Genomic DNA, 21,492 nt, shown 5'->3' with positions numbered 1-21,492 from the left:
GTACTGGGGCGGCTGGGGTTAGAGGTAATACTGGGGCTGGGGTTAGAGGTAATACTGGGGCTGGGGTTAGAGGTAGTACTGGGGCGGCTGGGGTTAGAGGTAGTACTGGGGCTGGGGTTAGAGGTAATACTGGGGCTGGGGTTAGAGGTAGTACTGGGGCTGGGGTTAGAGGTAGTACTGGGGCGGCTGGGGTTAGAGGTAGTACTGGGGCGGCTGGGGTTAGAGGTAGTACTGGGGCTGGGGATAGAGGTAGTACTGGGGCTGGGGTTAGAGGTAGTACTGGGGCTGGGGTTAGAGGTAGTACTGGGGCTGGGGTTAGAGGTAGTACTGGGGCTGGGGTTAGAGGTAGTACTGGGGCTGGGGTTAGAGGTAGTACTGGGGCTGGGGTTAGAGGTAGTACTGGGGCTGGGGTTAGAGGTAGTACTGGGGCTGGGGTTAGAGGTAGTACTGGGGCTGGGGCTGGGGTTAGAGGTAGTACTGGGGCTGGGGTTAGAGGTAGTACTGGGGCTGGGGGTAGAGGTAGTACTGGGGCTGGGGTTAGAGGTAGTACTGGGGCTGGGGCTGGGGTTAGAGGTAGTACTGGGGCTGGGGTTAGAGGTAGTACTGGGGCTGGGGTTAGAGGTAATACTGGGGCTGGGGTTAGAGGTAGTACTGGGGCTGGGGTTAGAGGTAGTACTGGGGCTGGGGTTAGAGGTAGTACTGGGACTGGGGTTAGAGGTAGTACTGGGGCTGGGGCTGGGGTTAGAGGTAGTACTGGGGCTGGGGTTGGAGGTAGTACTGGGGCTGGGGTTAGAGGTAGTACTGGGACTGGGGTTAGAGGTAGTACTGGGGCGGCTGGGGTTAGAGGTAGTACTGGGGCTGGGGTTAGAGGTAGTACTGGGGCTGGGGCTGGGGTTAGAGGTAGTACTGGGGCTGGGGTTAGAGGTAGTACTGGGGCTGGGGTTAGAGGTAGTACTGGGGCTGGGGCTGGGGTTAGAGGTAGTACTGGGGCTGGGGTTAGAGGTAGTACTGGGGCTGGGGCTGGGGTTAGAGGTAGTACTGGGGCTGGGGTTAGAGGTAGTACTGGGGCTGGGGTTAGAGGTAGTACTGGGACTGGGGTTAGAGGTAGTACTGGGGCTGGGGCTGGGGTTAGAGGTAGTACTGGGACTGGGGTTAGAGGTAGTACTGGGACTGGGGTTAGAGGTAGTACTGGGGCTGGGGTTAGAGGTAGTCCTGGGGCTGGGGTTAGAGGTAGTACTGGGGCTGGGGTTAGAGGTAGTACTGGGGCTGGGGTTAGAGGTAATACTGGGGCTGGGGTTAGAGGGGCTTTCCTGGACATCCAGACAGGGTGGGAAACGGAGGGAGGGAGAGGAAGAGAGTAATGCTTCTCTCTGTCTGTGTGTGTCTGTGTGTGTCTGTGTGTGTGTGTGTGTGTCTGTGTGTGTGAGAGAGAGAGAGAGAGACAGTGAGATGAGAGGAGAGGTAACAACACATACAGGTGTTTGAGATTTCAGATGACCTCTTGTGAGGTCTTGCATTACTTTTATAAGGATAACACTCTAAAAACATTCCAGGCTTCAATCTTGACAGACGGTAGCGTGACTACGGGACAGTTAGTAATTAACCAGGGGTGGTGTCATAAATAAAATGCACCCCCCTCACCAACGTTACAAATATTTTCACATGACCCTCCCCTTGTACTGTAAAATAAATTACACAACCTCCCCCTCATAGAATTCATTCAAAATAATGTTTATGACCACAAATAATAATAACTGCAGTGACCCTGTGTTTATAAACGTGGATATTGACTTTGCCACTTCAGCATGCTTTTGTGGCACAGTCGATGCCACGCAGGACTACGGCCAAAAGGATGAGGGTTCGCTGACCACCATGGACAAGCTCACTCTCCCTGCGTGTTTCACTAGGCCTACACTACGATCAAAGCCGGCTGCAGATCAGCTAGGGGGAAATCAGATTTTCTACATTTTGATGCCATATTTCTAAATCTATCAAATATATGCAACAAATTTTCCACCAACAGGTTTCTGTGCCAATGCACCACACAACCAATAAACAAAGCATACCAACTTCAGGTGCTTCAATATCATGGTTTCCGTTTTCAACACCATAATAAATAGACTATGTCAATCTCTACAAAAAGGAAGTACATCCCTCCCTACCCAGTATCAAAGGCTTGGCTTGACAATCTCTGAATGTCATTAAACTTTTTGTGTTTTGTAACAGATGTCTCTTTCCATTCATCAAATGGCTGCTGCACAGTTTGAATTGATAGATTTTATTTGTCAGTAAAAAAAATACATATAGTGCCTTCAGAAAGTATTCATACCCCTTGACTTATTCCACATGTTGTTGTGTTACAGCCTGAATTCAAAAATGGATTAAATAGATTTATTGAACATTCACACCCCTTTGCTATGACATTCCAATTTGAGCTCAGGTGCATCCAATTTCCTTTGATCATCCTTGAGATGTCACTACAACTTGATTGGAGTCCACCTGTGGTCAAATCAATTGTTTGGACATGATTTAGCTAAAAACACACCTGTCTATATAAGGTCCCACAGTTGACAGCGCATGTCAGAGCAGAGTTGCAATTCAACAGCTCAGACACGAGACGTATGTGGCAGGGACTCCAGACAATCACGGATTACAAAGGGAAAACCAGCCATGTCACGGATACCGACGTCTTGCTCCCGGACAAGCTAAACCTCTTCTTCGCCCGCTTTGAGGATAACACAGTGCCACCAACACGGGCCGCTCCCGAGGACTGTGGGCTCTCTTTCTCCGTGGCCAATATGAATTAAGACATTTAAGCGTGTTAACCCTCGCAAGGCTGCCGGCCCAGACGGCCATCCCTAGCCGCTCCCTAGTGCTATGAGAGGCTAGTTAAGGGTCATATCACCTCCACCTTACCTGACACCCTAGACCCACTTCAATTTGCATACCGCCCCAATACATCCACAGACGATGCAATCGCCATCACACTTCACACTGCCCAAGCCCATCTGGACAAGAGGAATACCTATGTAAGAAGGCTGTTCATTGACTACAGCTCAGCCTTCAACACCATAGTACCCTCCAAGCTCATCATTAAGCTCGGGGCCCTGGGTCTGAACACCGCCCTGTGCAACTGGGTCCTGGACTTCCTGACAGGCTGCCCCCAGGTCGTGAAGGTAGGCAACAACACCTCCACTACGCTGATCCTCAACACAGGGGCCCCACAAGGCTGCGTGCTCAGCCCCCTCCTGTACTCCCTGTTCACCCATGACTGCGTGGCCACGCATGCTTCCAACTCAATCATCAAGTTTGCAGACAACACAACAGTAGTAGGCCTGATTACCAACAATGACGGGACAGCCTACAGTGAGGTGGTGAGGGCCCAGACGGAGTGGTGCCAGGAAAATAACCTCTCCCTCAATGACAACAAAACGAAGAAGCTGATCGTAGACTTCAGGAGACAGCAGAGGGAGCACTCCCCTATCCACATTGACGGGGCTGCAGTGGAGAAGGTGAAAAGCTTCAAGTTCCTCTGCATACTCATCACTGACAATCTGAAATGGTCCACCCACATACACAATGTGGTGAAGAAGGCGCAACAGCGCCTCTTCAACCTCAGGAGGCTGAAGAAATGTTGCTTGGCCCCTAAGACCCTCACAAACTTTTACAGATGCACCATTGAGAGCATCCTGTCGGGCTGTATCACCGCCTGGTACGGCAACTGCACCGCCCACAGCTGCAAGGCTCTCCAGAGGGTGGTGCGGTCTCCCCAACGCATCACCAGGGGCACACTGCCTGCCCTCCCGGACACCTACAGCACCCGATGTCACAGGAAGGCCAAAAAGATCATCAAGGACATCAACCACCGGAGCCACGGCCTGTTCACCCCGCTATCATCCAGAAGGGGAGGTCAGTACAGGTGCATCAAAGCTGGGACCGAGAGAATGAAAAACAGCTTCTATCTCAAGGCCATCAGACTGTTAAATAGCCATCACTAGCCGGCCTCCACCCAGTACCCTGCCCTGAACTTAGTCACTGTCACTAGCCGGCTACCACCCGGTTACTCAACCCTGCACCTTAGAGGCTGCAGCCCTATGTACATAGACATGGAATCACTGGTCACTTTAACAATGTTTACATAATGTTTTACTCATTTCATATGTATATACTGTATTGTAGGGAATGCCTTCCTATTCAACTATTGCTGTATATATACACTATTCTATCCTACGTATTCTAAAGATATACTAAATATCCTATCCACATACTGTCCATCATGTCTATACATCCCATCACATACAGTGGGGAGAACAAGTATTTGATACACTGCCGATTTTGCAGGTTTTCCTACTTACAAAGCATGTAGAGGTCTGTAATTTTTATCATAGGTACACTTCAACTGTGAGAGACGGAATCTAAAACAAAAATCCAGAAAATCACATTGTATGATTTTTAAGTAATTAATTTGCATTTTATTGCATGACATAAGTATTTGATCACCTACCAACCAGTAAGCATTCCGTCTCTCACAGACCTGTTAGTTTTCTTTAAGAAGCCCTCCTGTTCTCCACTCATTACCTGTATTAACTGCACCTGTTTGAACTCGTTACCTGTATAAAAGACACCTGTCCACACACTCAATCAAACAGACTCCAACCTCTCCACAATGGCCAAGACCAGAGAGCTGTGTAAGGACATCAGGGATAAAATTGTAGACCTGCACAAGGCTGGGATGGGCTACAGGACAATAGGCAAGCAGCTTGGTGAGAAGGCAACAACTGTTGGCGCAATTATTAGAAAATGGAAGAAGTTCAAGATGACGGTCAATCACCCTCGGTCTGGGGCTCCATGCAAGATCTCACCTCGTGGGGCATCAATGATCATGAGGAAGGTGAGGGATCAGCCCAGAACTACACGGCAGGACCTGGTCAATGACCTGAAGAGAGCTGGGACCACAGTCTCAAAGAAAACCATTAGTAACGCACTACGCCGTCATGGATTAAAATCCTGCAGCGCACGCAAGGTCCCCCTGCTCAAGCCAGCGCATGTCCAGGCCCGTCTGAAGTTTGCCAATGACCATCTGGATGATCCAGAGGAGGAATGGGAGAAGGTCATGTGGTCTGATGAGACAAAAATAGAGCTTTTTGGTCTAAACTCCACTCGCCGTGTTTGGAGGCAGAAGAAGGTTGAGTACAACCCCAAGAACACCATCCCAACCGTGAAGCATGGAGGTGGAAACATCATTCTTTGGGGATGCTTTTCTGCAAAGGGGACAGGACGACTGCACCGTATTGAGGGGAGGATGGATGGGGCCATGTATCACGAGATCTTGGCCAACAACCTCCTTCCCTCAGTAAGAGCATTGAAGATGGGTCGTGGCTGGGTCTTCCAGCATGACAACGACCCGAAACACACAGCCAGGGCAACTAAGGAGTGGCTCCGTAAGAAGCATCTCAAGGTCCTGGAGTGGCCTAGCCAGTCTCCAGACCTGAACCCAATAGAAAATCTTTGGAGGGAGCTGAAAGTCCGTATTTCCCAGCGACAGCCCCGAAACCTGAAGGATCTGGAGAAGGTCTGTATGGAGGAGTGGGCCAAAATCCCTGCTGCAGTGTGTTCAAACCTGGTCAAGACCTACAGGAAACGTATGATATCTGTAATTGCAAACAAAGGTTTCTGTACCAAATATTAAGTTCTGCTTTTCTGATGTATCAAATACTTATGTCATGCAATAAAATGCAAATTAATTACTTAAAAATCATACAATGTGATTTTCTGGATTTTTGTTTTAGATTCCGGAGAAAGCCAGGCACAACTCATCACCCGTCTAACACCATCCCTACCGTGAAGCATGGTGGTGGAAGCATCAATCTATGAGGATGCTTTTCAGCGGCAGGGACTGGGAGACTGGTAAGGATAGAGGGAACAATGAATGGTACCAAATAAAAAGGCAAATCCTTGATGAGAACCTACTTCAGAGTGCAAACGCCCTTAGACTGGGGCGAAGGTTTACGTTCCAACAGGACAATGACCACAAGCATACAGCCAAAGCAATAATCGAATGGCTTCAGAACAAGATTGTGAAAGTCCTTGAGTGGCCCAGCCAAAGCACAGACTTAAGTCCCTATGAAAATCTGTGGAAAGAATCTGCAAGGAAGAATGGGAGAAAAGCCCCAAATCCAGATGTGCAAAGCTGATACAGACATAGCGCCAAAGGTGCTTCTACAAAGTATTGACTCAGGGGGTGAATACTTATGTAAATTAGATATTTTTGTATTTAATTTTCAATAAATGTGCAAACATTCCAAAAAACAAATGTTCACTTTGTCATTATGAAGAATTGTGTAGAGGGTGAGAATTTTTTTTTGTGGAGTCATGGGGTATGAATACTTTCTGAAGGCACAGTACAAAGACTTTTTAAAGTGACCGGGGACGTATTTCCATTGCGGTCCCTATTGTTTGTGTAAATAGATATACAATATAGACAGATATACAACCTCCCGAGTGGCGCAGTGGTCTAAGGCACTAGCTGTGCCACTAGAGATCCTGGTTCGAATCCAGGCTCTGTCGTAGCCGGCCGCGACCGGGAGACCCATGGGGCGGCGCACAATTGGCCCAGCATCGTCCAGGGTTGGGGAGGGAATGGCCGGCAGGGATGTAGCTCAGTTGGTAGAGCATGGCGTTTGCAACGCCAGGGTTGTGGGTTCGATTCCCACGGGGGGCCAGTATGAAAAAATTAAAAATAATGTATGCACTAACTGTAAGTCGCTCTGGATAAGATTGTCTGCTAAATGACGTAAATGTAAATGTACAATTACAGAGATACAGACACATTACAGAGATACAGACACATTACATAGATACAGACACATTACAGAGATACAGACACATTACATAGATACAGACACATTACAGAGATACAGACACATTACATAGATACAGACACATTACATAGATACAGACAAAAAAAAGGATCTACTGTTCACACATTAGCCAGCTTTTGACATTCTTTTAAAAAGTGTTTATGGTTAGTATGGCTTTGAGTTACTGTGGTAGTTTGTTCCACTCAACAGCGCCGGTATATAGAAATGTGTTCTTACCAGATAGACTTATATTTAAAAAAGTGAATATAAGAGTCTCTGGCTCTGGTCTTATGCTGGTGGACATCTTTAATAAATGAAAAATAGTTGGATAGGTACCTGAGGACTGAGTCCGTGATAATTCTGTGGGCCAGAACAAGTTGAATTAATATTAGACACTGAGATCCATCTGACATATTATGCCAATTACCCCCCTTATTAAACCACAGGCATTCTGCTTAATACCTGACATACCATACCACACACACAATAGACAGACACACACACATACAATTTAAGACACAGGAGAGAGAGAGAGAGAGAGAGAGAGAGAGAGAGAGAGAGAGAGAGAGAGAGAGAGAGGAGAAACAGTAGAGACATAGAGAGCGAGCAGCAGAGAAAGAGAGAAAGAGAGAGACAGAGAAAAGAGAGAAAGAGAGATAGAGCAACATGACACCACTATCTTTCATCTCAGTCACTCATTCATGCTGTGCATGTATGCTCCTTGTGCATCATGGGAAACATCCACTTCTGGCTGACCTCCAGAGTGACCCCTAGTGGCCCCCACCCCTCCTCTCCTCCTCCTCCCCCTCTCCATACTCTTCCCTCTGTTTTTATCAGTGCCAGAGTGATAAGGAAAATCCCTCTCTTACAGACAGAGAGAGTAGAGATAGCAAGCTCTCACTGCTGCTCGGACTGTGTGCTTCCATAACTAATGCCTAGGCTTCAGCTCAGTGGGCTAACACATCGTCGGGTCTCAGGCATAGTCATGTGAATCACCTCAGATACACTAAGGCTGGGTTTCTGACTGGGTCCTCTCTTCTTTTAACTAGTCTCTTTAAAAAAAACATTATTAACTGTCTTTGGGTCTTTGAAAAGCACTATATAAATCCCACGTTTTATTATTATTATTATTAAATAATTCTGATTGAAAACATCATTTTGACATACGTCTATTGCTGAGCAGATGTCATCACTGAAATCATTCTGAATGATTTGAGTTCCCATGAAGTTTGTTCATGGGGTTTGTACCACATCAACCAATAGAGAGCAGTGTGTTTGTCCCACTCAGAAGCATCGCTTCAGCTCAGCTGTGGTGTTTCTCTCATAAACAAGGGCTGCATGGAGTCAACATGGAGTCAACAGACTAGTAAACCTCTGAGTGCACTCATGCTTGACCTCTCCCTCTCTTTTTCTTTCTCTTGTCACTTTCTCTCGCTTCTCTCTCACTCTTTGACTTTGCCCCCCCCTTTTCTTTTTCTAGTTCTCTCTTGTTCTTTCTCTTTCTCACTCTTCCCCCTCTCTCTGACTGTTTCCCCCTCTCTACCCTTTCTCTCCCTCTATTTGCTCCCTTCATCTTTCTTACAAACACAAACACAAACACAGCACCAAAACAACCATTCTTCCTAAATGTTCATTGTTTCAATGAAAATATTTCTGAGGTCTGAATCTGGGCCTAATTTCTTTTGCTCATTGACACGAATCTTAAGGCACAGCACGCATCTCTCCCCGACACTGTGACCGTAGTGCTGCACTCAACAGTGGCTGTCATGGAAAGTGGCGGATACTTTATCTAGAGTTCATCAGCACCAACATGACAGAAAATCGGAATCTCTCTCTTGCACACTGGCTCACATGCACACGTAAAAGAGGACCTGTAAATCACAAGCCTTAATGGTGTATCCCAGAACGTCTATTTCCATTCTTATAACAACAACAACAACAGATTAAAATAAGGCAACAAAGAGGAAGAAGAGAAGATAACATATTTGGAGAAGTCCTATCTTGGACTCCAAGGTTAGGTTCAATAACCTCCTCCATAGCTAACCCATGACAGACTGATGGTGAGAAAGGGCAAAAGGAGATGGTCAGGGGGAGCAACCAGACCTTTCCACTTTAACTCTGGCTTAGTTCCCACTCTCAGAGGGTCATAGGGCCCTGGCCACCTCTCTCTCAATTAACACATATAAAACCCTAAACAATCCTTAAATAAACATCCACTTATATTAATAACACCATACAAACATATAATCAACGCATATAAAACCTTAAACTAACCTTCCAAAAACGTCTATACAAACCCATCATTAACACATAAAACCCTAAATAAAGCTTAAATAGAATGTCCATTTATAACACCATTATAACATTATACAAACACACAGAGAACCGTGGGTCCTGGTCCTGCTAGGTTTCCACAGGAGAGAGAGACAGCTTTATCACTGTGTAAGTGTGATTTAATGGGCCAGTGTCAACCACCACAACAGGTGGGAAGAGTCAATATTGGAGGCCAATGTTTAGCGTCACACAGGCCTTTATCTAATGCTTTATTTTCACACCAATGGCCAGTACTTCCTACTTTTGCTTTAGTCACCTCAGCTGCTATCCTAGCATCTATTTACTCTGTATAATTTTTTTATACAATACAAATCATTCTATATAACTTTATTGTCCCCCGTGTCCTCCTTCATAGTGACTGCTTTAACTCACTTCAGCTTCAACCCCAGGAACCACATATATTTTCTATATATTTTTTAATTCAATATGATTCAATTCCCCTATGGTATGTTGCTCCTTTAACTCGATTGCGATTGTTACCGTTCAGCCACCCAGGAACCATATTTCCTTTCTTACATTTTTCAAGTAAATTTAACACAGTACAGTTCAATTGAATACAACTTTATTGTCCCCTATAGGGTATCCTACTTCTTACTTCCCAAACTACTACCGTATTATTCCTATCTATCACTTTCAGTGTTCCCAAAACATCCCCCAGAGAACCCTCTCCCTCTCCTTCTCTCCCTCCCTCCCTCCTCTCTCTCCCTCCCCTTCTCTCCCTCCCTCCTTCCCTCCCCTTCTCTCTCACCCTCCCCTTCTCTCCCTCCCTCCCTCCCCTTCTCTCCCTCCCTCCCCTTCTCTCCCTCCCTCCCTCCCTCCCTCCCCTTCTCTCTCTCTCCCCCTCTCTCTCTCTCCCTCCCTCTCTCTCCCTCCCCTTCTCTCCCTCCCTCCCTTCCCTCTCACCCTCCCCTTCTCTCCCTCCCTCCCTCCCTCCCCTCCCTCTTCTCTCCCTCCCTCCCTCCCCTTCTCTCTCTCTCTCCCTCCCCTTCTCTCCCTCCCTGTGACTTCCCAGAGTGCCAAGGACCAGGTCTCTCCCACTCTCCTCTCGGCTGCTTCCCACGGACACATAGCGGCTACTGGGCTGGAGAAGGACTGTGGGAAGGCAGGGAGCCAAGGAAGGCAGGGAGTAGTCACGTCTGTCAAGAACCCACAAACACATATGTGCATGGACAAAATGTGCGCACAAACGCAAACTCCCGTGCACATGTGCAGATGCTCTGTGTGGGTGCTCACGAGTGCAGCCCTCTGCACCGCTCTATTCTAAAATATATTTCATGCTGTTCATGGTCACGTCATAGAGCTCAGTTTAAGGTAAGGATTGGGGGTAGGGTAATCTGATCCTAGATCTGCGGTTAGGGACAACATCTACCTCGAGAGAATGAGGAGGGGTTTTACAGTGTTGTGAGTCTATCAGAAAATAACCATGTTGCTAGTTCCCAGGCTGTCCCTATGGGAGGGGGGATAGGGTTCCCAGAACCACCCCCACTCAACCTCATTCATTATTATATTACTATCTACCTATCTGTATGTGTGTGTGTGTGTGTGTGTCTGTTTCTCTCTCTCTATGTGTATGTGTGTGTGTGTGTGTGTTAATGTCTCCCTCTCTCTTCTCTCTCTGTGTATGTGTGAGTGTGAGTGTCTCTCTCTCTCATTCAGGAGCCATGGAGATTCAAGTCTTCCTCGGTTGAGGCCCAGGTGGAAAGTCCATTATCTGAGCAGGTTCTATAAATAGCAACTCAGTGAGTCCAGTGAGAGACTGGGGGAGAGCAGACACTGGACCACTAACACTGTCCACAACTAACATGACGTCATGTTTATTATGGAATTATAGGTATTATATCCTCTTCTGGATCATCCAAATGCACTCTAGCAAACTTCAGACGGGCCTGGACATGTACTGGCTTAAGCAGGGGGACACGTCTGGCACTGCAGGATTTGAGTCCCTGGCGGCATAGTGTGTTACTGATGGTAGGCTTTGTTACTTTGGTCCCAGCTCTCTGCAGGTCATTCACTAGGTCCCCCCGTGTGGTTCTGGGATTTTTGCTCACCGTTCTTGTGATCATTTTGACCCCACGGGGTGAGATCTTGCGTGGAGCCCCAGATCGAGGGAGATTATCAGTGGTCTTGTATGTCTTCCATTTCCTAATAATTGCTCCCACAGTTGATTTCTTCAAACCAAGCTGCTTACCTATTGCAGAATCAGTCTTCCCAGCCTGGTGCAGGTCTACAATTTTGTTTCTGGTGTCCTTTGACAGCTCTTTGGTCTTGGCCATAGTGGAGTTTGGAGTGTGACTGTTTGAGGTTGTGGACAGGTGTCTTTTATACTGATAACAAGTTCAAACAGGTGCCATTAATACAGGTAACGAGTGGAGGACAGAGGAGCCTCTTAAAGAAGAAGTTACAGGTCTGTGAGAGCCAGAAATATTGCTTGTTTGTAGGTGACCAAATACTTATTTTCCACCATAATTTGCAAATAAATTCATTAAAAATCCTACAATGTGATTTTCTGGATTTTTTTCTCTCAATATGTCTGTCATAGTTGACGTGTACCTGTGATGAAAATGACAGGCCTCTCTCATCTTTTTAAGTGGGAGAACTTGCACAATTGGTGGCTGACTAAATACTTTTTTCCCCCACTGTATGTAATGTATGCTTTATGGACATACAGTCAATGTAAATTGATAGCCACTGGTCTTTATCACAGAGGTCCTAAACTACCCTAAACACAGTACCAACCCAACTTCTACAAGACCTCAGCTCTTCCATTGAGCTGTGACATATGGTGGACCACTGGGCTAGCCAGTCCTGATCATACGATTCTGACTCAATGTTCTATATCCGATAAGAATGGGCTGACTCTAATAGAATGAGGGCAGGTGAGTAGGCCTACAATGTAAAAAATAAAGAGGAACAAGAAAGAGAGAGAGAAATAGAAAGAGAGAGAGAAATAGAAAGAGAGAGAATGGTAGAGCACGGCGCTTGTAACACCAAGGTAGTGGGTTCGATCCCCGGGACCACCCATACACAAAAAGAATGTATGCACGCATGACTGTAAGTCGCTTTGGATAAAAGCGTCTGCTAAATGGCATATTATTATTATTATTATAGAAATGGAAAGAGAGAGAGAAATAAAAAGAGAGAGTACAGAAGACTGAGAAAGAGAAGGGAAGGAGTTCAGAACCAGAGAGGAAAAACAGAGGAAAAGTAAGAGAAGAAATCATAAAAACTCAGGATAATAAAATAAATAAGAATACAAGATATCAGAAAGGGGGGGGATGAAAGGGTAGAGGGAAAGAAAAAGCAGAAAATAAGAGAAAGAAGAACAGCTAAGCAGCGAAAAGGTAAAAAAGCCAAATAATTTGAGAGGAAGTACATAAGAGAGAGAAAAGAGAGAAAAAGCATGGAAAGGAGGATGTTGCTGTGTGGATAAGTAGTGCTTCAGTCTGGAGCCTTTAGCTGGCAGGGCCAGGGCTCCTGGACCGACCCCAACCAGCTCACTGTTGTACTGGTTCCCCTGGGCAACATTACAGTGGTCCGGATTCCGCGTCGCCATCTTTAACTGGGCCATAATGATTAGGGAGCTCAACGCACTGACGGCACCGGGCTCATGTTATTACAGCAACCCTGATTTACACTACACCACCACCACCACCACTCATAATGCATATGGTCCAGACCTTTCAACATCACTGCATGCATAGCACACCATAGTCCACTGTCTAAATATATATGGTTTGTGTGCTAAAGGAAAAATAACTGGATGGACAAAAAAAGTTTTAATCCTTTTCTATTCTATTATTTTCTATTTTATGGGTGATGGTGAGGAGGACTATGCTTCCATCTAAGGGACTGAAAAACTAAGGAAAATAAATGTCCCTGCTACAGTGAGGGAAAAAGTATTTGATCCCTTTCTGATTTTGTATGTTTGCCCATTGACAAAGACATGATCAGTCTATAATTTTAATGGTAGGTTTATTTGAACAGTGAGAGACAGAATAACAACAAAAATAATCAAGAAAAACACATGTCAAAAATGTTATAAATTGATTTGCATTTTAATGAGGGAAATAAGTATTTGACCCCTCTGCAAAACATGACTTAGTACTTGGTGGCAAAACCCTTGTTGGCAATCACAGAGGTCAGACGTTTCTTGTAGTTGGCCACCAGGTTTGCACACATCTTAGGAGGGATTTTGTCCCACTCCTCTTTGCAGATCTTCTCCAAGTCATTAAGGTTTTGAGGCTGACGTTTGGCAACTCCAACCTTCAGCTCCCTCCACAGATTTTCTATGGGATTAAGGTCTGGAGACTGGCTAGGCCACTCCAGGACCTTAATGTGCCTCTTCTTGAGCCACTCCTTTGTTGCCTTGGCCGTGTGTTTTGGGTCATTGTCATGCTGGAATACCCATCCACGACCCATTTTCAATGCCCTGGCTGAGGGAAGGAGGTTCTCACCCAAGATTTGATGGTACATGGCCCCGTCCATCGTCCCTTTGATGCGGTGAAGTTGTCCTGTCTCCTTAGCAGAAAAACACCCCCAAAGCATAATGTTTCCACCTCCATGTTTGACGGTGGGGATGGTGTTCTTGGGGTCATAGGCAGCATTCCTCCTCCTCCAAACACGGCGAGTTGAGTTGATGCCAAAGAGCTCCATTTTGGTCTCATCTGACCACAACACTTTCACCCAGTTCTCCTCTGAATCATTCAGATGTTAATTGGCAAACTTCAGACGGGCCTGTATATGTGCTTTCTGAGCAGGGGGACCTTGCGGGCGCTGCAGGATTTCAGTTCTTCACGGCGTAGTGTGTTACCAATTGTTTTCTTGGTGACTATGGTCCCAGCTGCCTTGAGATCATTGACAAGATCCTCCCGTGTAGTTCTGGGCTGATTCCTCACCGTTCTCATGATCATTGCAACTCCACGATGTGAGATCTTGCATGGAGCCCCAGGCCGAGGGAGATTGACAGTTATTTTGTGTTTCTTCCATTTGCGAATAATTGCACCAACTGTTGTCACCTTCTCACCAAGCTGCTTGGCGATGGTCTTGTAGCCCATTCCAGCCTTGTGTAGGTCTATAATCTTGTCCCTGACATCCTTGGAGAGCTCTTTGGTCTTGGCCATGGTGGAGAGTTTGGAATCTGATTGATTGATTGCTTCTGTGGACAGGTGTCTTTTATACAGGTAACAAGCTGAGATTAGGAGCACTCCCTTTAAGAGTGTGCTCCTAATCTCAGCTCGTTACCTGTATAAAAGACACCTGGGAGCCAGAAATCTTTCTGATTGAGAGGGGGTCAAATACTTATTTCCCTCATTAAAATTCAAATCAATTTATAACATTTTTGACATGCGTTTTTCTGGATTTTTTTGTTGTTATTCTGTCTCTCACTGTTCAAATAAACCTACCATTAAAATTATAGACTGATCATTTTTTGTCAGCGGGCAAACGTACAAAATCAGCAGGGGATCAAATACTTTTTTCCCTCACTGTATCTCATGCCATCTGGGAGTTTAGTCATCCAATTAGATTCTACTGATGATTACTGGAGGTAAACAGAACAGAGCAGGGGTAGTCTGGGTGGTGTGTGTCTGTGCATGTATGTGTGTGTGTGTGTGTGTGTGTGTGCGCGCGCACGTTTGTGTGTGCATGCCTGTGTGACGCCATTGGAGGTGAATGGTGTGTGTGTGTGTGTGTGTGTGTGTGTGTGTGTTAAGTTCCTTGGCTCTGGAGACTGTGGTCTTACCACTGCTTCCAAGATACACAGCACTGATGACTATGATAAATAACTAACGTAGCCTGTACCTGTATGACCTTAGCACAGTCATCAGTTCAACTCTGGGACTAAGAGAGCGAGAGAGAGAGCGAGAGAGAGAGCGAGAGAGAGAGCGAAAGAGAGAGAAGAGTGGGGGGGAGTTAGAGATACGGGTGGAGGAAGAAGGGAGGTAGGGAAACAGCAGGGAGAAATAGTGAGAAAGAGAGAGAGAAAGAGAGATATCGAGAAAGAGAGAGAGACCCAGTAGAGGCAGAAAGAGGCACTGCTGTGTGATTTGTATGTGTGAATCACTGTGGTTGTGATAAACTGCTACAGAGAATTCAGGATTGATGTTCTTTGAAAACATAAAACTCAGCTGCAGCATGGACTATATGGGACTAGTGGTGAACATGCATGAAATCGTCTGTCTATTCCTGCAATTTACAGTAATGTGTTACAGATGTGTGTGTGTGTGTGTGTGTGTGTGTGTGTTATATGGATCATAACTGTGGGTGAACTATGGAACTATGGAAGAAGTGGAAGAAGAACGAGCCACAGTGGCATAAATTAGGAATGACAGTTACAGTTTAACATCCTCTAAATAGAGCATGGTTCACCCATTCTGAAGAATGGAACAAAAGCGTTCCTTATTCCACACAGAATAGGGTCCAGAACATTTCCAGAGACACACGCTTGCACCGGCCCAGGAGCCAAAGCCCTGTGGTGTGTTTGTTGAATCTTGCCCTTGATAGGGGGCCGGACCTAGCCAGGGTACACCTACAGAGCCGGGGGAGTGACGCCACCCACATATATGCAGGAGGCGAGTTGACCTCGGCCCAATTATTTTCACAGTCTTGTGTCAACAAGCATAGTCATAGAATCGCCCTATGGCTGCGCTGCTATGGATGCCCAAATCGAGTCATTAACACATCATAAGAGAGAGCTCTGTGTAAATTGTATTATTTTAACATTTTTGAGTTATCCTTTATAGGCCTTGATTGAGATTCCTGTAGATATAAAAATATTATATAAGGAATTAGGCTACTTACAACAAACAGAATTGCATGCAATATTTTGAAATGAATAGCTCCTTGTGGTTCACTCCTGTCCTGTTTCCTACTATATTATGGACAATTCTGAGACATAATATGTTTCTAAAAGTATATATCTGAGTATGTGACATGGTTACACCATTACTGATAGATATCCCGTTACTTCACCTCGTTGGAAACCGATTCCAAGACACTTTAAAATAGGGTGCCAGCTGCGATTGGGCTGTGAGGCTACTCAGCAGTCGGAAGTATTCAATGCCTACAAATCTCCCAGCTTAACGGTGCAACAACATTCATGAATTAAGCCACCATATGTGCGAATGAGATATTTGACACTTGACTTGTGCTTTTCTCAAATGTCAAGTGATTGACAGTCAAAATACAAGGCTGCTTGCTTTTCCATTTCATACACCAAGCCCATTTGAACAAATATCCAAGAATAAAAAATATAGACTAATAGGCTAAAATGCTAAGAAATCAAAATGGGCCTAATTGTAGATGTTGAAACTGGTTCACTGTCGTTTGAGTGCAAACCATTCCATATTCAAAATGTGCTTTAAAAAATGTCAACACAGAATTGCACAAAATAAGTTTGCAAGTAAATCATTCTCATAAGCGTCTTAATGAAACAGGTCCTGCAGGTTTACATTGTGAAACTAAAAGAAAAATGTGGCAACTTTTTTTGCGTTGCCCCAACTTTATCTGTCAAGGAGGAGAGCGCGCAGCATATGAGCGCTGCTTTCCAACCCCCTGCAGCCGAGAGTAGTGTGGAGCTTTGAGCGCTCTGGTTTGCGTTCTAGCTCGCCTCGAGTCGCCCCTCCCATTCTCGTTAAAACTCTCCGTTCCATTCGCCAATAAAGCGCTTTTGTCTATTGGTCGGGAAGCTTGTGGGCTCTCGCCGGACACTTGAAGCGCATTCCTCGACGTGGAGCTTTCAACCACTCGCTAGACACCGGTGGCTGAAGAGTTTTTATGTATTTTAATAACTTTATGCTGTTTCACAGTTTCGGGGCCTTTTGACAGAGTGCACCACGGACGACTAAATGATTTTGAACTGTTTACTTGTTCTAGGTGGGTCCTCTTGGATAAAAATATTAGGTAGCACACATTTCTGAGTGCGCCCGCAACTCAACCTTTACCGCAGGGAACAGAACCGGTAAGCTTGAATGATTTTATGAATAAACTGCAACGTTTCCATTACATTGTCTGTGAGATATGCAAAGTTGTGTGACACAGATTGATCATTGAGCAGGAGACATGTTGCAGAATGCGTAAAGTAGTGCAGTTTGGGAAAACAAGCCCTATAGCTGAGAAATATTTGGGGCTATGATTTTGGATAACGCTTGTGTTTATCAACTCTGCATGAATAACTTAAGGAATGATTTGAAAAGGAATAACATCATTAAATTGAAAATTAATTTTTATTATTTATATATATTTTTCTCATAAAGGGATATTCGTTTTTAAGAAACATATATGCCTACTGGTACACACCACCCTTCTACAGACTCCACACTCCCACCCCATGATATGCTATGTTTGAACGTTCTATGACAGGAGTTGGCTAGAGGTGAAACGTTCACCCATTCCAGACACAGGCACAGCTTCTCACCGCACCGAATGAGAGCCCTACTACGTCTACAACATTCTGTAAACAACAGGTTGTCAGCTTCGAATTTGTACCATGCAAACCGAGGGTAATTTATGCCGAAACATACAAAATCACTTAAAAACATTCAATAATTTACACATAATTTACAAATATTAAAAATCACTCATATAGCCTAAAGAGCGATAACACATGAGTCTAGGAAAGTCAAACGCCGCAGCATTGCTCTAATCTGTGCGTAACAACAGCTGGAAACACTTCAATCGTAACTTTATCACTAACTAGTAGGCTGCTAAAGTGTTTGACCACAGGACGCTGTGCAGGGCAGAGCTGGCGTCTAGACCGCGCCGGTCCTTTTTTACCACCGGGAGAAGCTGTTTTCTACGTGCGGCTGGTGCGGATACCGGCCCACATGAGAACACACACGGCATAGGTTATAGGATAGGGACGTTCAACAAACAAATGGTTTCAAAAAACAAAAACTAAGCGTCTCATTTTCTCTGCTCGCCACGAGTTCAAAGGTAGGCTAATAGTATAGGCTTGTATAGTTTTGGAGGCAAATATGTTTGGTCACACCGGGTAAAACGAGCTGAACTGTTTTTATCCATGGGTTTGCTGTGAATTTGCAGCAGAACAGCCAGCAAGGACCTCAAATTGATTTGTATAACCTACAGTCCCATGACAAAATAACCAATAATTTAAATGTAAAGATAAAGTGTTCGAATGAGTCGCCAGTTTTGGTTCCGTATTAGCGCAATCGAATTAGGCTATGTTTATTTCAACATGAGAGGAGCCATACATTGTCTTGCTTCGGCATGGTGTGTATGTCCCTCTGGATAAGAGCGTCTGCTAAATGACTAAAATGTAAATGTAAATGTTATTGCAGCGCGGCATTACAAATTGTATCTACCTCCCCACCTGTAGGGTAGGTACTCAGTTATTAACGTGTCCATTACCACCTGGAACATCTGGAAAACACTTGTTCTTGTTTCAAACAGCTATTGATCTTCAGCCTAATGATTAATGTGCGTCGGAGTTTCCTAAAGGCATCACTAAAGGCATCAATAAAATCATGCGAGTCGCCTTTCAACTTACTCAGACACTGAATAATGTCGGAGAAAACTCTAGGAAAACAGTTGTTAAAACGAATGTAGGGTAATTATATAAATAAATCACCAACAGCTATCCTCTCATTACTACAAGCCTACATCCCATGCGTAATTGAAATGCTTAACAGACATACGCATGATACTTTACTAAAATCTATAGGTTATATCTCACAATTCCTCCCAATAAACTACATGGACATAAACCTGAGGCTATCATAAACCATGTAATAAATCATGAATAGGCCTATTATTTTTGCCAACAAACTTGAATTAACAGTGATCATCATAAACGTATCCAGTCCAACCTTCCCAAACAACATCCAGATGAGCGCATAGTAGGCTGTTCATGTTATCTCGCCAAGGAGAACCGCTACATCGCATACGCTATCTTTGCATCTTCGCCACTGAGGCCAATTTTCCAACCCTTGGAATATTGAGGATGTAGCAACAGTCTTCTTTCTGAGCGAGATCCATCCGCGGGCTCTGCACGCCCGCACACAGGCACGGAAAATCGCTTAATCTTTCCCTGCGGGCCCAACAGATGGCTGGGTAAACTACTCCAAAAGCCCTCTGTTAACCCTTCTAGCTAAAATCATCTTCACGGGGGGACTATTTCCGCCCCATGTGTTTTGAAAGGAGAGATGAAGCTGTTATTACACAGTCAAGTACTGTATGTAGCCTATAGCTGCGGACCTCTCACCCAGTCTACATATTAGACAGACAGACTGACATTGGCTTGAACAGAAGTGTGGCTATTCATAAATAATTAACATGTGTATGTGCTATACAGTACACACATTTTAATGTTTAATTTTGACCACCAAGATCCATATATACAAAACGTTGTCCCTGGCATGGATAGGTAATGAGAAGTCAGGGGAAAGTGTGTCACTATAACAACAGACACATTAACTGAGACACAGTTCAGACAGGACCCTTATGGTCTGTCTCCTTCCTATCTGTGTTTCATGGGTACCACAGGTGGCTGGTGGCACATTATTTGGGGAGGACGGGCTCATAGTAATGGCTGCAATGGAATAAATGGAATGCTATCAAATACATCAAACGCATAGTTTCCATGTGTTTGATACCATTTCCATTCACTACTTCACTTCATTCCAGCCATTATTATGAGCCATCCTCCCCTCAGCAGCCTCCTGTGGTGGGTTCTACTATCTCCGCTGCTGTGTGTCTCAGTATTTGAGCACCGACTTCTTGGCACAGGAGAACACCCTGTCACTTCTCAGTGCTAAGAGACAGGCTTTCTGGAGGGGACAGAGACGGTGGCTGGGAGATTGAAATAATTCTCAGGCGATGAACAGCGGATGAGAAAGGAAAGTAGAGAGCGAGAAAGGGAGAGAGAGAGAGAGAGATGGAGACGTGGAAAGAGAGAAAAACAAGGGATAAGCAAACATTCCTTTGTCTAGTATAGTGTGATACTTGACTGAGATCACATAGAAGAAGGAATCACTGGGATTGTCTAACCTCAGCAACTGCCAAGACCCTAGATTTAGACTAGGAGCACGTGTGTATAGATGTGTGTGTGTCTGTATGCACGTGTGTATAGATGTGTGTGTGTCTGTATGCACGTGTGTATAGATGTGTGTGTGTGTGTGTCTATGTGTGCAAGCTTGTGTCCGTGTGTCTGTGTGTGTTGAGGGTATTAATGTAAAACACATACACACACTGACTGGGTGGATAATCCGGTGGCCCTTGGACCCCTCTTGTGACTGGGACCTCGTGGAGGTGAGGCCTGGTCAGGGTCAGTGGGGATCGGCTGTTTAACACCATTCAAATAATTAAAACACAGGCCTCCTGTCAGAGAGAGAGGCAGGCCCCCTCCTCTCCTGCTCAGACTCACACACATTATGTGCATACTCACGCAAGCACGCACACAACCAAGCATGTTCGCAAACAAGCACACGCACGCACACACACATACACACACAAATCTAAAAACTTGACCCACCAAAAATGTATCAATGATCATCATAAAAAACTCAAAATGAATGAAGACCATGTCCCGGTTGCAAATATGAATACATCTCACTACTAAGATTATATTTAACAATAAGACAGGTGTGAGAGATTACTACACACATTACCCCTGGAGGGACAGACAGACAGCCACACACATTACCCCTGGAGGGACAGACAGACAGCCACACACATTACCCCTGGAGGGACAGACAGACAGCCACACACATTACCCCTGGAGGGACAGACAGACAGCCACACACATTACCCCTGGAGGGACAGACAGACAGCCACACACATTACCCCTGGAGGGACAGACATACAGCCACACACATTACCCCTGGAGGGACAGACAGATAGCCACACACATTACCCCTGGAGGGACAGACAGACAGTCACACGCATTACCCCTGGAGGGACAGGCAGACAGCCACACACATTACCCCTGGAAGGACAGACAGATAGCCACACACATTACCCCTGGAGGGACAGACAGATAGCCACACACATTACCCCTGGAGGGACAGACAGACAGCCCCTCTTGGCATTTGTTTCAGACATGTGACCACACCAGGGTTTAATCTCTGCTTCGGGGTCATTCTAAAACTGCCATTCATCTTTTTGGGAGAAGTGTGCATGTAGGAGACTGTGTGATGACAAGTCCCAGTCTACCAGTGTCAGAATAACATAATAACATCCCACCAGCATTTTCCTGCTGCACTGTCCAAACTCACACGTGTACACCTCTCTCTCTTACACACACACACACACACACAGACACACACAGGTCTACCCCGTGTCC

At 45.4% G+C, this 21,492-nt stretch overlaps 2 protein-coding genes across 3 annotated transcripts in view; one reads left to right on the top strand and one right to left on the bottom strand.

Annotated features, from left to right (window-relative positions):
• The window catches only part of LOC121551867 (coronin-7-like), a 213,974-nt gene that overhangs the window by 37,129 nt on the left and 155,353 nt on the right, over window positions 1-21,492 (bottom strand). The window lies entirely within an intron of this gene.
• Window positions 16,848-21,492, top strand: part of LOC121568734 (vasorin-like) — a 40,241-nt gene continuing 35,596 nt past the window's right edge. The window contains exons 1-2 of one of the 2 annotated variants that reach the window (XM_045221051.1): window positions 16,848-16,969; window positions 17,067-17,151. The gene's annotated coding sequence lies outside the window, so the exon portion shown is untranslated. Of the gene's footprint in view, window positions 17,152-21,492 lie in introns of both variants that reach the window. The other variant, XM_041879136.2, reaches the window with a different exon arrangement.

The sequence above is a fragment of the Coregonus clupeaformis genome, chromosome 7 (assembly GCF_020615455.1).
Source record: "Coregonus clupeaformis isolate EN_2021a chromosome 7, ASM2061545v1, whole genome shotgun sequence".
Lineage (NCBI taxonomy): Eukaryota > Metazoa > Chordata > Actinopteri > Salmoniformes > Salmonidae > Coregonus > Coregonus clupeaformis.
Note: the sequence above shows the minus strand (reverse complement) of the source record. Positions and strands in the feature narration are given on the sequence as shown.